The sequence below is a fragment of the Triticum urartu genome, chromosome 1, assembly GCF_003073215.2.
Source record: "Triticum urartu cultivar G1812 chromosome 1, Tu2.1, whole genome shotgun sequence".
Lineage (NCBI taxonomy): Eukaryota > Viridiplantae > Streptophyta > Magnoliopsida > Poales > Poaceae > Triticum > Triticum urartu.
In genome coordinates this window covers 76806669-76823896 of record NC_053022.1, presented here as the reverse complement: position 1 = coordinate 76823896, position 17228 = coordinate 76806669, and positions in this window count along the sequence as shown.

The window sequence follows — 17228 nt, the reverse complement described above, 5'->3', positions numbered from 1 at the left end:
CTAGCTAATTCAAATAATTCCAATTTTAGGGACATGTTTTTATCAACTCTTAGTTAAGGGGTTGTGGCAGTTTTCAGTTTTTTGCTACTTGAATTGATTCTACAGGAATATTTAGGGAAGAGTCATGGCTATGCTTAGCTCTCTGTAAAATGAATGACTGAAATTGGACAATTGGAAACTTTAGGTATGTTTGCAATTGGACAAATGGTGTATAAATCCAAATAAAGCAAATAAATTCAAATGATTCAAATAAATCCAAATAAACAGAGAAAGCTATATATGCGGATAAATAGTTCCTTATAGTCAAGCGGACCCACGCTACTACCCTGTTCCAAAGACATGCACACCATCGAAATAGTCCATCTATATCAATATACACCGAGAGGGGATAATTTTTTTTACAAGAGAGGAAATAGTTCATCCATCCATAATGCCCTCCTGCTGGTGCAGCCTTTTCTTCTTCTTGTTCTTCTTGTTCTTCTTCTTCTTCTTCTTCTTCTTCTTCTTGTTCTCATTCTCTATGGGAGACGGCTTCGCAACAAGCTCTTTGGACCTTGAAGCTATCTCGAAACTCACACGGGCATCGAGGGCAGCATATTTTATCCGCTCGTACGTCAAGGGATAATTCTCCCATCCAAACAACCTTAATGCCACCGTCTCGTCACCCTTCTGAAGATTTGTACCGAGCACAAAATTTACTACGTCGAATAGGGATGGTGTCTGTTTATCACAATCTTCTACAGGAATTTTGATTCTGGTTTGTAGGTCAGCGATGCTTTTCAAATCAAGGTTGTACGGCTTCAGCTTCTGTTTGTCCCCTTCGATGGCTGCCCCACAGAAGTATACGTCCTCCCGAGACAAGAAATCGTGAAGCTCATGTGGTATGGAGGGCGAGTGTATGATGTGGTACACCAAAACATCATCTTCGTGGCATAGCTGAAGGACGGCGGCGCACTGGATCTTCCCAGGGGCACGCTCCGTGTACTCTGCGTCGAGACCGATGACCCTCGTCTCTACCTTTTCGAGGGAGTTGGATACATTGTTGATCCGCTGCCGAACAACCCCTGGGTGGACGGTGACGGTGGCAACTATGCGCATCGAGCCTTCGACGAGGACATGTTGGACGCTAAAAACCTGCATCTCGATCTCTTCCGCCATTTGGAATTGCTGGAACGGAGGGCTATGGTTTGGAGAATTAGGATTAGATGGCTAGTCTAACTGAAGTAGTAGATGATTATTTAAAGAGGTTAAAACAATGTTAACGCAGTGGGGTTTGGATGCAAATGAAGACGAAGGGGAGGTGAAGAAGCCGAGGAGAATCGGTTCCCGATGGAGAAGTAAATGGGAGAAGTGGCGTGCAGGCAGTTGATTAGACGGCTAGGTAGACTAAACGAAAAGGCTATGCAGGTAGACTGATGAGTCGTAAATGTTCGTGTGTGTGCCCATCCTTCCTGATAGGTGGGACCTATGCATGCAAAGAGATAAAAAAATGTCCTGGATACAGAACATGGATAATACTATATATTTAGGGTAGAATCTTTTTAGTACTTTGAATTTTGGCCACTACTTCTGCTTTTTAGTAACTTTTCTGAATTTTGGCCACTACTACAGTAAGTTCAAGTGAGTAACTATAGTAACTTCAAGTGAGTAACTCCATTTCTGATTTTTTTACATAAAATTAACCGTGATATTTGTTCCTCTATTCTGGTCATACTTATAATCTGATTGCTGAACCCTTAATCATTCTCATAATGTTTACATGATGCACAATTATACTGCCGTCAAAACTACTCCATACACACATTGTCGAAACTGACAAGATGGTGGTGGAGGTGGGAATAAATGTTCAGTATTGGTTCATTTTCTACGCTTACAAAATTCAGATTGAATTTCACTACCAAAAGAAAAGAAGTGGAGATTAAATGTTGCTTTCCACATACTTCACCTGTGTGTAACTCTTTTGGTGCATTTTCTGCAGAACCTATGTGTAGCTGTAGCATACAGGCCAGTCCATCAACTGCTCGAAGAAGAAAAGAAGGTGGCATTCCCTTGCCTTTAGCATACAGGCCGTTCACTTAATGTCCTCTGGTGCTATATTTCTGAGAACATCCAAGTTTTTACTTATCACTTTGCTAGCATTCACAAGTCTATTGAAGCGTGCATGTCTCTGTGAATCTTGTTGTCTACTCCAAGTAGATGGTGTGTAGCCTAGCAAAGGATATTAGTACTTGGTGCATTCTAAGTTTAAAACCACTCTAGATTTACAAGTGTTTACTGAAGATGACAAGTGTTTATTCAGTTCTAAATTTGAAGTAACTAGTAGATGAACAATATTCATCTTTTTCTGTATATGAAGAAGAATAAACCTAGCTAATTCAAATAATTCCAATTTTAGGGACATGTTTTTATCAACTCTTAGTTAAGGGGTTGTGGCAGTTTTCAGTTTTCAGTTTTGTACTGCTTGAATTGATTCTACAAGAATATTTAGGGAAGAGTCATGGCTATGCTTAGCTCTCTGTAAAATGAATAACTTAAATTGGACAATTGGAAACTTTAGGTATGCTTGCAATTGGACAAATGGTGTATAAATCCAAATAAAGCAAATAAATTCAAATGATTCAAATAAATCCAAATAAACATGGTTGATCTTCATTTTGCATAAACCTGGTTGAGTATTACAGAGTAATTGACAACAAATTGACCTGGTTGGAATTCAAACAGCAACAGTAATAGTTCACTGAACTTCTTTTGCGTGCATTTGTCACTCTAGAAAACTTTCAGTAACAAGTGAGCAGCCTCTGCATTTTCTCAGTGAACTTTTGAGTGCATTTATCACTTGTTGGAGTATGCTACAACTTCTGCAAATCACAAACTCCTTTAGTTTACATCTCAGTTTTAGCAAACACTACAGTTTCAGTAAAGGAGTCATAACTGAATTACAGGCAGTGTAGTTTCTCTACAGTATTGGAACACTAAACATTTTCAGCTAACTGTAGCAAGAAAAACTTCCAACAACTAGCAGATCTCCAAGAATGCCAAGAGTATCACTCAATGAATTTGATGGCGTCAAACTAAATTTTCACTATAATCTGTTCATCATTTAGCAGCAGTGTACAACCTTTGTCCTGGATTATTTCTCTAGCTTTGTATCCCCTAACTGAATTTTCTCCGCCTGTACTGAGAACAGCAAATTCAGACTCACAACAACAAATTGAACAACAACAGTAGCAGAGGCGGGCGGGGCAGACTCACCAGCACAGGCGGGAGTGGCAGCACAGGCGAGGCAGGGGAAAAGGCAAAAGCAGCATCAGAGGTCCACGGCGTCGGCGTCATCCACCAGTAGCAGCATGAGAGGCGGGAGTGGCCAGAATTGTCCACGGCGCCGGGGACCGAAGCGAACGAAATTGGAGGCGCATGTGGGCGGCGAAGGTGGGCGAACATGGGCGGCGACCTTCAACGGGGCCAACGGCGTAGCTCGAGGAGGGCGCCGGCGCAGGTCGCCTTCACGGCAGGCGGTGCAGGTGGTAAGCCGCGGCACAGGTGCAAGCGGGCGGCGGCGCTGTTGTTGGTCGCGGGGTGGGCCACGGTTCTAGTGTTGGTCGCGGCGCAGATCCAGGCGGGCGGCGGCGTAGGTGGGTAGCCGGCGATGGCTGCAAGGCGCGGGCGGCGGGGGAGGAGGAAGGAAGGAGATGGACTTCTTTGTGACGTGTTTAAAACTCTATGGGTTTTTTTGCAAAAAAACAAATACACTGCCCTGTGGACAACTTTTCCCGGATGGAGGGAGTACTAGCTAAATCCGAGGTATGGGTGTGAAGCACTGATATGCCAGTACATTTGATTGTGACCTGTTCTAATTTTGTACCTGAACTTTTTTTAGAAAGGGCTGTACATCAACTTAATGTGCTAGCAGAACTTATTGTGTTGTCTGTCTGTTTTCTTTGCACAACATTCAAGATATTTCCCCGTCATTGATAAAGATGATGAACCGTTCTGTATGACTTCGTTGGTTTCAACATAGCCCTTCCCGTAGCGATCCACTGCTTCCATCCTGATTGTGCCTCCTACGTGAAATTTTTGTATGCAAGTTCAGTGTGCTATGATGTTTTATATGATTGTGTCAACTATATAAGTTTTTACTGAGCATCAGCAATGCATATGGCTGAAAGATGTATTTACGAGCATCGACCGATGGGTCTCTCTCTCTCTCTCTCTCACACACACACACACGCAGACGCACAAGTGGGACACATTGAATTATTTATTTGCTCGTGACAACTTTTAATTAGGTTCCACTGTAATCTAACTTTTTTCTTAAGTTATTAATTGAGCTCAGTGACTTCAAAAAGTTGTACAGAAGGCTTGTTTGGGCTTTACCAGCGTTGCTGAATGTGGGCTGAGTAACCATGTTAGGTTGTACTGTACTACACATGCCTTTTTTTCAACATGAGCAATGCAACTGGGCCGACAGTTGTACAGAATATCCGGGTCAACTTGTTATTCCCTGCCCCGCTGGGCTGCAAACTTTCCTAGGAGGTATGCATTAGGCTTAACAAGAAAATGGACTTTAAGAAATAATAAATGGGATGTAATTATAATAACTGGACAGTTACTATGCACCAAACACGTAATTAGTTTGAAAAATATATTATTTTTGGAATTTGAAAATTTTAATTTCATTACTTTTTGCACGCGCAATATTTCGTTGGATTTTAACGTAATACAACTTTATTTTGAAATTATATTTGACCTGACTAGAAATTTCAGATAAAAATATTTCGGATCCCATCAAAATGTGGGAGTTTTTTTTTTGAATTCTGTTTTGAGCGGTTGTTTGAAATTATTAATCGTTGTTCTAGCTAGAAGTTGGGCTGTACTTTTAACAAACTGTAAATGGGCTGTAGTAAATTCCATTAGAACTAAAAAATGGGTTGTAGATTCTTACAAATCGCAAATGGGCTATATGTTCTCTGCCAAATCCGAGCTGTGGGCCTAGTAAGTTGACGCGTACCAAGGGCTTTGTCAACTTAGTCAATATAAACGATTCTAGTTGTAGTGATCGTACGATGTCCATCCAACGGCCGTAGTGCTTCTTCAACCTCTGGTCTTCTTGCTCCAGACGCCCAAAGCAGCGCCAGTCGTGTCGCGTGCTCCTGCCTCCCATGGCCGGCTGTGATGCCGTGGAGGCATCACCGCCCCGTACTACTCCCACTGCTGGCCAGGCCATCCCTCTACTCACCCACACCCCCTGTTATTCTGCGGTGACGGCAGCCTCACACTACATCCGAACCAGTGAACCCTCGTACTCCTCTCCGCGCGGGCTTCCACTGTTGCGTCTTCCCCGGATCCGTGTCTTCCCCTTCCTAGGCCTCGCCGTCGTCCAGACCACCGCCCTGGTGCTCTCAGCGCAGCATGGTCAATGTGGTCAACGACCGACTTCCATCGGAAGAGTACTGTACGTGGAGAGGCTGACAACTGGGTCCAGGCGGCCGCAAGGAAGAGCCTCCTTATTACGCGCAAAATAATTATTCCTCCACCTGACAGCAAGGACCCACCGGACGGGCCACCTTATTTCGCGAAAAAACGTTTCCCCCCTGACTGCTGGGACCCACTGGACGGGCCAGCGTATTTTGCGAAAAAACATTCCCCCCCTTGCTATCAGCTCGGACCCACTGGAAGTGCCTCCTTATTATGCACAAAAAAATGAACACTCCCCCTGCTAGCTGGTACCCACCATGGTGGGAGGATGACTTGCGGGCCTACTAAGTTGACTGGGAAGGGGGCCTTTGTCAACTTTAGTCAATATGAGCGATTCTAGCTCCAGTGACCGTACGATGTCCATCCAACGGCCGTAGTGCTTCTTCAACCTCTGGTCTTCTTGCTCCAGCCGCCCAAAGCAGCGCCGGTCATGCCGCATGCTCCTGCCTCCCGTGGCCGGCTGTGCTGCCACAGAGGCCTCACCACCCCCTACTATTCCCGCCGCTGGCCAGGCCCTGCGGCGACGGAAGCCTCACACCGCAGTCGAACCAGTGAACCCTCGTACTCCTCTCTGCATGGGCTTCCACTGCCGCGTCTTCCCTGGCTCCCCGTCGTCCCCTTCCTAGGCCTCGCCGTCGTCCACCGCCCTGGTGCTCTCGGTGCGGCATTGTCAACATGGTCAAGGAACGACTTCCATTGGACGTGGATTGTACGTGGAGAGGCTGACAGCTGGGTCCATGGCCGCAGCAAGGAAGTGCCTCCTTATTACGCGGAAAATAATGATTCCTCCACCTGACAGCTGGGACCCACCGGAGGGGCCACTGTATCTCGCGAAAAAAACGTTTCCCGCTGACTGCTGGGACCCACCAGCTACATCTTCGCACGCAAGGAAGTGCGTTCGAAAAAAACGATTTGCCCCCCTGACTGCTGGGACCCACCAGCTACATCTTCGCAGGCAAGGAAGTGCCTGACAGTCGGGACCCACCTGGTCGAAGTGTACGTAGCGTTGTCATTCTGGTCGCGAACATGTACGTACATATATATTGGTGGATGTAGAGGCGCGCACGTGTCATAGTAGAGGCGCGTACGTGTCGTAGTAGAGGCGCGCACGTAGCATGTACACGTACGTACAGTGGCCAGGGTGCAAGAAATTAAATACGGCCACGTATGTGTACATACGGGCGGGGTCTCGAACGCCTACTCGTGCATACGTACGGCCAAGGCTCGTGTACATGGCTGGGTCAGAACGGAGAAACATCATCGTCGCCGTGTTCATGGGGAGGCAACAGAATGTGTCGTGTTCATGGGGAGGCAACGGAATGCGTTGTGTTCATCGGGAGGCAACGAAACGCGTGGAAGCCAACCGGCTGGGTCAGAACGGAATGCGTGGTCATGTTCATTGGGAGGGCTTGGACGGAACAGGCAATGGAAACGAGGCCTGGCGTACCGCATAATGGAGGAAACGGACCTCCTACATACGGAACGGGGTCCTGTTGATGGGGAGGGGTCTGGCGTACCGCAAAACGGAGGAAACGGACCTCCTACGGTCGAAACGGGGGTCCTGTTGATCGGGAGGGGTGTGGCGTACCGCAAAACGGACAAAACGGACTTGTGTTGGAGCGCTACGGTCGAAACGGGGGTCCTGTTCATCGGGAGGGGTGTGGCGTACCGCAAAATGGGACTCCACGGGATACTGTTCATCTCCACTGTCGACCTCCTCCAGCCTCCACGGGCTCCTGTTCATCCAGCCTTCACCGCACGCTACTCCACCGGCTACTGTTCAACCACAGCTCCACGGGCACCCCTCCACCGTCTACTGTTCATCCAGCCCTCCACACCATGGGGTTCTGTTCAACCACCCCTCCACGGGCACCCCTCCACCGTCTACTGTTCATCCAGCCCTCCACCACACCACGAGGTCTTGTTCATCCGAAGGCAACACCACTGCTCACTGTTCATCCAAACCCCCCGGAACACTCAGTGGTCATCCCAGAGGCAGCATCGATCGGCTTCAGTTAGCAGCAGTAGCGAAGGAATCGCTCGATCAGGTTCAGTTAACAGCCATCGATCGATCGCTCGGGTTCAGTAACGCGTAGCCTGCAGTGCAATCGCTCGGGTTCAGTTAGAGCCCAACGCCTCGCTCGGGTTCAGTTAGAGCCAACGCCTCGCACACATGCACGTACATGTACGAGAGAAACGCGCATCGCTTGGCCCCCGACCTCCCACCGTAACCGGGAACTCCCTGAAATTTTCCTCCCCCTTGCTTCTACCATGGTTTTTTCCGTCATGGACGGCCCAAAGAATGTCATGCAGCTGCGTCTCCGGCCCGCCCAGGACGAAAAGCCCATTTTCTGTCATGATTTTTTGTCATAGAAGTAGCAGCCCACCATATGGTACCGGGTTTTGTCACAATTATCGTCATAGAAGTGTCATATGTATGACAAAAAAAAATTTCGCTCGGCCCAAAATGTCACGGATGTGTCTTTTTTGTAGTGATAAGTATACGAAAGCTCAAAAAGAAACTAAGTGGGTGTGCATCCAACTTGCTTGCTCATGAAAACCTAGGGCATTTTGAGGAAGCCCATCATTGGAATATACAAGCCAAGTTCTATAATGAAAGATTCCCACTAGTATATGAAAGTGATAACATGAGAGACTCTCGACTATGAAGATCATGGTGCTACTTTGAAGCACAAGTGTGGTAAAAGGATAGTAACATTGTCCCTTCTCTCTTTTTCTCTCATTTTTTGGGCCTTTTCTCCTTTTTATGGCCTCTTTTCTTTCTCCCATTTTTTCGTCCGGAGTCTCATCCCGACTTGTGGGAGAATCATAGTCTCCATCATCCTTTCCTCACTGGGACAATGCTCTAATAATGATGATCATCACACTTTTATTTTTCTTACAACTCAACAATTACAACTCGATACTTAGAACAAAATATGACTATATGAATGCCTCCGGCAGTGTACCGGGATATGCAATGAATCAAGAGTGACACGTATGAAAGAATTATGAATGGTGGCTTTGCCACAAATACGATGTCAACTACATGATCATGCTAAGCAATATGACAATAATGGAGTGTGTCATAATAAACAGAATGGTGGAAAGTTGCATGGCAATATATCTCGGAATGGCTATGGAAATGCCATAATAGGTAGGTATGGTGGCTGTTTTGCGGAAGGTATATGGTGGGTGTATGATACCGGCGAAAGGTGCACGGTATTAGAGAGGCTAGCAAAGGTGGAAGGGTGAGAAAAGTGCGTATAATCCATGGACTCAACATTAGTCATAAAGAACTCATATACTTTGCAAAAATCTACAAGTTATAAAAGCAAAGTATTACGCGCATGCTCCTAGGGGGATAGATTGGTAGGAAAAGACCATCGCTCGTCCCCGACCGCCACTCATAAGGAAGGCAATCAAAAAATAAATCATGCTCCGACTTCATCACATAACGGTTCACCATACGTGTATGCTACGGGAATCACAAGCTTCAACACAAGTATTTCTCAAATTCACAACTACTAAACTAGCATGACTTTAATATCACCATCTCCATATCTCAAAACAATTATCAAGTATCAAACTTATCATAGTATTCAACACACTCATAAGAGAATTTTTTTTATTCTTGAATACCTAGCATATTAGGATTTAAAGAAAATTACCATGCTATTAAGACTCTCAAAATAATCTAAGTGAAGCATGAGAGATCAATAGTTTCTATTAAATAAATCCACCACCGTTCTCTAAAAGATATAAGTGAAGTACTAGAGCAAAATTATATAACTCAAAAGATACAAGCGAAGCACATAGAGTATTCTAACAAATTTCAAATCTTGTATGGCTCTCTCAAAATGTGTGTACAGAAAGGATGATTGTGGTAAACTAACAAGCAAAGACTCAAATAATACAATACGCTCCAAGCAAAACACATATCATGTGGCGAATAAAAATATAGCTCCAAGTAAAGTTACCGATAGAAGTAGACGAAAGAGGGGATGCCTTCCGGGGCATCCCCAAGCTTTGGCTTTTAGGTGTCCTTAGATTATCTTGGGGGTGCCATGGGCATCCCCAAGCTTAGGCTCTTGCCACTGCTTGTTCCATAATCCATCTAATCTTTACCCAAAACTTGAAAACTTCACAACACAAAACTTAAAGTACAAAATCTCGTGAGCTCCGTTAGCGAAAGAAAATAAAAGACCACTTCAAGGTACTGTAATGAACTCATTATTTATTTATATTGGTGTTATACCTACTGTATTCCAACTTCTCTATGGTTTATGAACTATTTTACTAGCCATAGATTCATCAAAATAAGCAAACAACACACGAAAAACAGAATCTGTCAAAAACAGAACAGTGTGTAGTAATCTGTAGCTAGCGCAAGATCTGGAACCCCAAAAATTCTAAAATAAATTTCTGGACGTGAGGAATTTATCTATTTATCATCTGCAAAAATAATTAACTAAATATAACTTTCCAAATAAAAATGGCAGTAGTTCTCGTGAGCGCTAAAGTTTCTGTTTTTTACAGCAAATTTAACAAGACTTTCCCCAAGTCTTCCCAACGGTTCTACTTGGCACAAACACTAATTAAACACAAAAAACACAACCAAAACAGAGGCTAGATAAATTATTTATTACTAAATAGGAGCAAAAAGCAAGGAATAAAAATAAAATTGGGTTGCCTCCCAACAAGTGCTATCGTTTAACGCCCCTAGCTAGGCATAACAAGCAAGAATAGATCTAGGTATTGCCATCTTTGGTATTAGAAAAGAAAAGAGCAAACTTGCTATCTATAGAATTAATCCTTCTATTTTTATAAATCACATGGCTATTAATAGTAGAAGAAAGATTAAGTATGTTACGGAAATTTGTATCTAGGCTAGCCTTTATCTCTTTAATAGATTCGTTTTGGTAAGAGAGCAAAAGAGATGTAGATTCAACTTTCTCATTCATGGGGTGCCCAAATATAGTTTTCATTTTTTCATAAGTGTCTACGACATCCCCTTCAAGAAAACCTTATTCAAATATAGAATATAAGACATGCTTAAGAGAAGAAGGAAGGGCAATATAAAAGCTTTTTAAGTAAACTTCAATTTGATATTGAGGAACATAACTGGCCCTGATCCTTAATAGTCTATACCAAGCATATTTCAAATATTCATCAAGTAAATAATGAAAAATTCTAGAATCATCTTCATCAAAATTATTAAGACTCTCATTGATAACTCTGGTAGGTTTTTCCATAGTATCCTTATTTATAAGCTTAGCGAGAATAGAAGGGTTGTCCAAAGTACTAAAACTCTAGAGAGAACCCCCAACCCTTTTTGATTCAGACATGGCGGAAGAAAGGCAAGCGGAAAGAGAGGGAGGATAGAGAGAGAGAGAGAGAGAGGGCAAATAAAACGGCATGGGTGAAGTGGGGGAGAGGAAAACGAGAGGCAAATGGCAAATAATGTAATGCAAGAGATAAGGGTATGTGATGGGTACTTGGTATGTTGACTTTTGCGTAGACATCCCTAGCAACGGCGCCAGAAATCCTTCTTGCTACCTCTTGAGCACTGCGTTGGTTTTCCCCGAAGAGGAAGGGATGATGCAGCAAAGTAGCATAAGTATTTCCCTTAGTTTTTGATAACCAAGGTATCAATCCAGTAGGAGGCTACGCGTGAGTCCCTCGTACCTGCACAAAACAAATAAATCATCGCAACCAACGCAAATAGGGGTTGTCAATCCCTATAAGGCCACTTACGAGAGTGAGATCTGATAGATATGATAAGATAATATTTTTGGTATTTTTATGATAAAGATGCAAAGTAAAATAAAGGCAAAGTAAATAGCAAAGGAAATAACTAAGTAGTAGGATATTAATATGATGAAGATAGACCCGGGGGCCATAGGTTTCACTAGTGGCTTCTCTCGAGAGCACATGTATTCTATGGTGGGTGAACAAATTAATGTTGAGAAATTGACAGAATTGAGCATAGTTATGAGAATATCTAGGTATGATCATGTATATAGGCATCACGTCCGAGACAAGTAGACCGACTCCTTCCTGTATCTACTACCATTACTCCACTCATCGACCGCTATCCAGCATGCATCTAGAGTATTAAGTTAAAAACAGAGTAACGCCTTAAGCAAGATGACATGATGTAGAGGGATAGACTCATGCAATATGAAGAAAACCCCATCTTGTTATCCTCGGTGGCAACAATACAATACGCGCCTTGCTGCCCCTACTGTCACTGGGAGAGGACACCGCAAGATTGACCCAAAGCTAAGCACTTCTCCCATTGCAAGAAAGATCAATCTAATAGGCCAAACAAACTGATAATTTGAAGAGACTTGCAAATATAACCAATCATACATAAAAGAATTCAGAGAAGATTCAAATATTATTCATAGATAGACTTGATCATAAACCCACAATTCATCGGTCTCAACAAACACACCGCAAAAAGAAGATTACATCGAATAGTTCTCCACAAGAGAGGGGGAGAACATTGTATTGAGATCCAAAAAGAGAGAAGAAGCCATCTAGCTACTAACTATGGACCCGTAGGTCTGAAGTAAACTACTCACACTTCATCGGAGAGGCTATGGTGTTGATGTAGAAGCCCTCCGGGATCGATGCCCCCTCCGGCGAAGCTCCGGAACAGGCCCCAAGATGGGATCTCGTGGATACAGAAAGTTACGGCGGTGGGATTAGGGTTTTGGCTCCGTATCTGATCGTTTGGGGGTACGTAGGTATATATAGGAGGAAGGAGTACGTCGGTGGAGCAACAGGGGGCCCACGAGGGTGGAGGGCGCGCCGGGGGGGGGGGGGGGGGGGGGGTAGGCGCGCCCCCTACCTCATGGCCTCCTCTTTTCTTTCTTGACGTAGGGTCCAAGTCTCCCTGGTCTTGTTCGCTGAGAAAATCACGTTCCCGAAGGTTTCATTCCGTTTGGACTCCGTTTGATATTCCTTTTCTTCGAAACCCTAAAACAAGCAAAAAACATCAATTCTGGGCTGGGCCTCCGGTTAATAGGTTAGTCCCAAAAATAATATAAAAGTGGATAATAAAGCCCAATAATGTCCAAAACAGTAGATAATATAGCATGGAGCAATAAAAAATTATAGATACGTTGGAGACGTATCATCGATCCATCAAGTTTTCAGAAGGCCACTCACAAGGACGCACTGGAGCGTCTCTTGGTGGCTCTCATCAGCATCACGCATTGCAAGCCTGGGTCCTTGCTTCCTTGAAGAACCACCTTGGAACATTTTCCTAAGCATTTTTCTTCCTCTGAAAAATTCTGAAATTTTTAGTAACTTCAAAATAAAAGTAAACCAAACTCAATAATATTGATAGCAACTACTCCTACAAGTGCCTAGAGCCTATATCATGCATCAAAACTACTTGGAACCATACACATTTGACATGCAAGCTCAAGAACAGGGTCACCTAAGCAGCAAAAATTTGCAATGAATAAAGCACTAGAACAAAAACTAATTGGACCAATGGAGGAGTCACATACCAAGGAACAATCTCCCCAAGCAGATGTGAGAGGTGCTTTGTGCAAGGAGATCAAAAATGGCATCAAACGAGCTTGGACTCGGGTTTGAGTTGGTTATTCGTGTTTGGGGGAGGAAGACGGAGTGTGTGGGTGAAAGTATAAGTGGAGGAGGGCCACCGTGGGCCCACTGTTGGAAATATGCCCTAGAGGCAATAATAAATTGGTTATTATTATATTTCCTTGTTCATGACAATCGTTTATTATCCATGCTAGAATTTTATTGATAGGAAACTCAGATACATGTAGTGGATACATAGACAACACCATGTCCCTAGTAAGCCTCTAGTTGACTAGCTCGTTGATCAATAGATGGTTATGGTTTCCTGACCATGGACATTGGATGTCGTTGATAACGGGATCACATCATTAGGAGAATGATGAGATGGACAAGACCCAATCTCTAGACCTAGCACAAAGATCGTGTAGTTCGTATGCTAAAGCCTTTTCTAATGTCATATCATTTCCTTAGACCATGAGATTGTGCAAACTCAAGGATACCGTAGGAGTGCTTTGGGTGTGCCAAACGTCACAACGTAACTGGGTGGCTATAAAGATACACTACAGGTATCTCGAAAGTGTCTGTTGGGTTGGCACGAATCGAGACTGGGATTTGTCACTCCGTGTAAACGGAGAGGTATCTCTGGGCCCACTCGGTAGGACATCATCATAATGTGCACAATGTGACCAAGGAGTTGATCACGGGATGATGTGTTATGGAAAGTAAAGAGACTTGCCGGTAACGAGATTGAACAAGGTATCAGGATACCGGACGATCGAATCTCGGGCAAGTACAATACCGCTGGACAAAGGGAATTGTATACGGGAGATTGATTGAATCCTTGACATCGTGGTTCTCCGATGAGATCATCGTGGAACATGTGGGAGCCACATGGGTATCCAGATCCCGCTGTTGGTTATTGACCGGAGAGGTGTCTCCGTCATGTCTACATGTTTCCCGAACCCGTAGGGTCTACACACTTAAGGTTCGATGACGCTAGGGTTATAGGGAAAGTATGTACGCGGTTACCGAATGTTGTTCGGAGTCCCTGATGAGATCCCGAACGTCACGAGGAGTTCCGGAATGGTCCGGAGGTAAAGATTAATATATAGGAAGTATGGTTTTGGCCACCGGAAGTGTTCCGGGCATCACCGGTAGTGTACCGGGACCACCGGAGGGGTCCGGGGGTCCACCAGGTGGGGCCACCAGCCCCGGAGGCTTACATGGGCCAATAGTGGGAAGGGACCAGCCCCTAGGTGGGCTGGGGCGCCTCCCACCAAGGCCCAAGGCGTCCTCAAGAGGAGAGGGGGCAAACCCTAGGCGCAGATGGGCCCTAAGGCCCACCCTAGGTGCGCCCCCTCTCTCTCCCCCTTGGCCGCCTCCCAGATGGGATCTGGGGGCTGCCGCCACCCCTAGGGAGGGAACCCTAGGTGGGGGCGCAGCCCCCCCCCCCTATATATACTTGAGCAAAGGGGCGCAGCCTCCAACACGCGATTCAATCTCCCTGTTGGCGCAGCCCTACCCCTCTTCCTCCTCGTCTCTCGTAGTGCTTGGCGAAGCCCTGCTGGAGTCCCGCGCTCCTCCCACCACCACCGCCGTCGTGCTGCTTACTAGGATGGAGTCTTCCCCAACCTCTCCTTCTCCCCTTGCTGGATCAAGGCGTAGGAGACGTCACCGGGCTGTACGTGTGTTGAACACGGAGGTGCCGTCCGTTCCGCACTAGGATCATCGGTGATTTGGATACACGACGAGTACGACTCCATCAACCCCGTTCACTTGAACGCTTCCGCTTAGCGATCAAAAGAGTATGTAGATGCACTCTCCTTCCCCTCGTTGCTAGATTACTCCATAGATTGATCTTGGTGATGCGTAGAAAATTTTGAATTTCTGCTACGTTCCCCAACAGTGGCATCATGAGCTAGGTCTATGCGTAGTTTCTATGCACGAGTAGAACACAAAGCAGTTGTGGGCGTTGATTTGTCAATTTACTTGCCGTTACTAGTCTTATCTTGATTCGGCGGCATCGTGGGATGAAGCGGCCCGGACCGACCTTACACGTAGTACTTACGTGAGACTGGTTCCACCGACTGACATGCACTATTTGCATAAGGTGGCTAGCGGGTGTCTGTCTCTCCCACTTTAGTCGGATCGGATTCGATGAAAAGGGTCCTTATGAAGGGTAAATAGAAATTGGCATATCACGTTGTGGTTCGGCGTAGGTAGAAACGTTCTTGCTAGAAACCTATAGCGGCCACGTAAAAACTTGCAACAACAATAAGAGGACGTCTAACTTGTTTTTGCAGCATATGCCTTGTGATGTGATATGGCCAAAAGGATGTGATGAATGATATATGTGATGTATGAGATTGATCATGTTCTTGTAATAGGAATCACGACTTGCATGTCGATGAGTATGACAACCGGCAGGAGCCATAGGAGTTGTCTTTATTTATTTATGACCTGCGTGTCAACATAAACGTCATGTAATTACTTTACTTTATTGCTAAAGCGTTAGCCATAGTAGTAGAAGTAATAGATGACGAGACAACTTCAAGAAGACACGATGATGGAGATCATGATGATGGAGATCATGGTGTCATGCCGGTGACAACGATGATCATGGAGCCCCGAAGATGGAGATCGAGAGGAGCAAAATGATATTGGCCATATCATGTCACTATTTGATTGCACGTGATGTTTATCATGTTTTACATCTTATTTGCTTAGTACGACGGTAGCTTAAATAAAATGATCCCTCGTTATAATTTCAAGAAAGTATTCCCCTAACTGTGCACCCTTGCAAAGGTTCTTTGTTTCAAAGCACCACGTGATGATCGGGTGTGATAGATTCTAACGTTCGAATACAACGGGTGTAAGCCAGATTTACACACGCAATACACTTAGGTTGACTTGACGAGCCTAGCATGTACAAACATGGCCTCGGAACACGGAAGACCGAAAGGTCAAGCATGAGTCATATAGAAGATACGATCAACATGAAGATGTTCACCGATGTTGACTAGTCCGTCTCACGTGATGATCGGACACGGCCTAGTTGACTCGGATCATGTTTCACTTAGATGACTAGAGGGATGTCTATCTGAGTGGGAGTTCATTAGATGAACTCAATTATCATGAACATAGTCTAAATTGTCTTTGCAAATATGTTGTAGATAAATAGCTCACGTTGTAGCTCCCTGTTTCAATACGTTCCTAGAGAAAGATTAAGTTGAAAGATATTGTAAGCAATGATGTGGACTAGGTCCGTAGTCCGAGGAGTGTCCTCACTGCTACACAGAAGGCTTACGTCTTTGATGCACCGCTCGATGTGCAAACCCCTACAACGTCGTCTGTGGATGTTGTGAACACCTGACAGACACGTCCTGATGACTACTTGATAGTTTAGTGCACCATACTTTACGGCTTAGAATCGGGATTCCAATGACGTTTTGAACGCCATAGAACATATGAGATGTTCCAAGAGCTGAAATTGGGATTTCAGGCTCATGCCCGGTTGAGAGGTGTGAGACCTCTGACAAGTTCTTTAGCCAACAAGATGGAGGAGAATAGCTCAGCTAGTGAGCATGTGCTCAGAATGTCTGGGTGCTACAATCACTTAAATCAAGTGGGAGTTAAACTTCCAGATAAGATAGTGATTGATAGAGTTCTCTTAGCCACTATCACTAAGCTACTAGATCTTCATGATGAACTATGACATGCAAGGGATGGAGTTGATCCCGGAGCTGTTCGCGGTGCTTAAGACCGCAAAAGGTAGAAATCAAGAAGGAGCATCAAGTGTTGATGGTTTAACAAGACCACTGGTTTCAAGAAGGGCAAGGGCTAAAAGGGAAACTTCATGGATGGCAAACCAGTTGCCGCTCCAGTGAAGGAACCCAAGGTTGAACCCAAACCCGAGACTAAGTGCTTCTATTGTAAGGGAAACGGTCACTGGTAGCGGAATTACCCCAAATGCATGGTAGATAAGAAAGCTGGCAACTTCAACAAATTATATACGTGTTATTAATGTGTACCTCACTAGTACTCCTGGTAGCACCTGGGTATTGGATACCGGTTCAGTTGCTATTACTGGTGACTTGAAGCAAAAGCTATGGACTAAACGGAGATTGGCTAAGGGCGAGGTGACGATGTGTGTTGGAAGTGTTTCCAAAGTTGATGAAATCACCATCGCA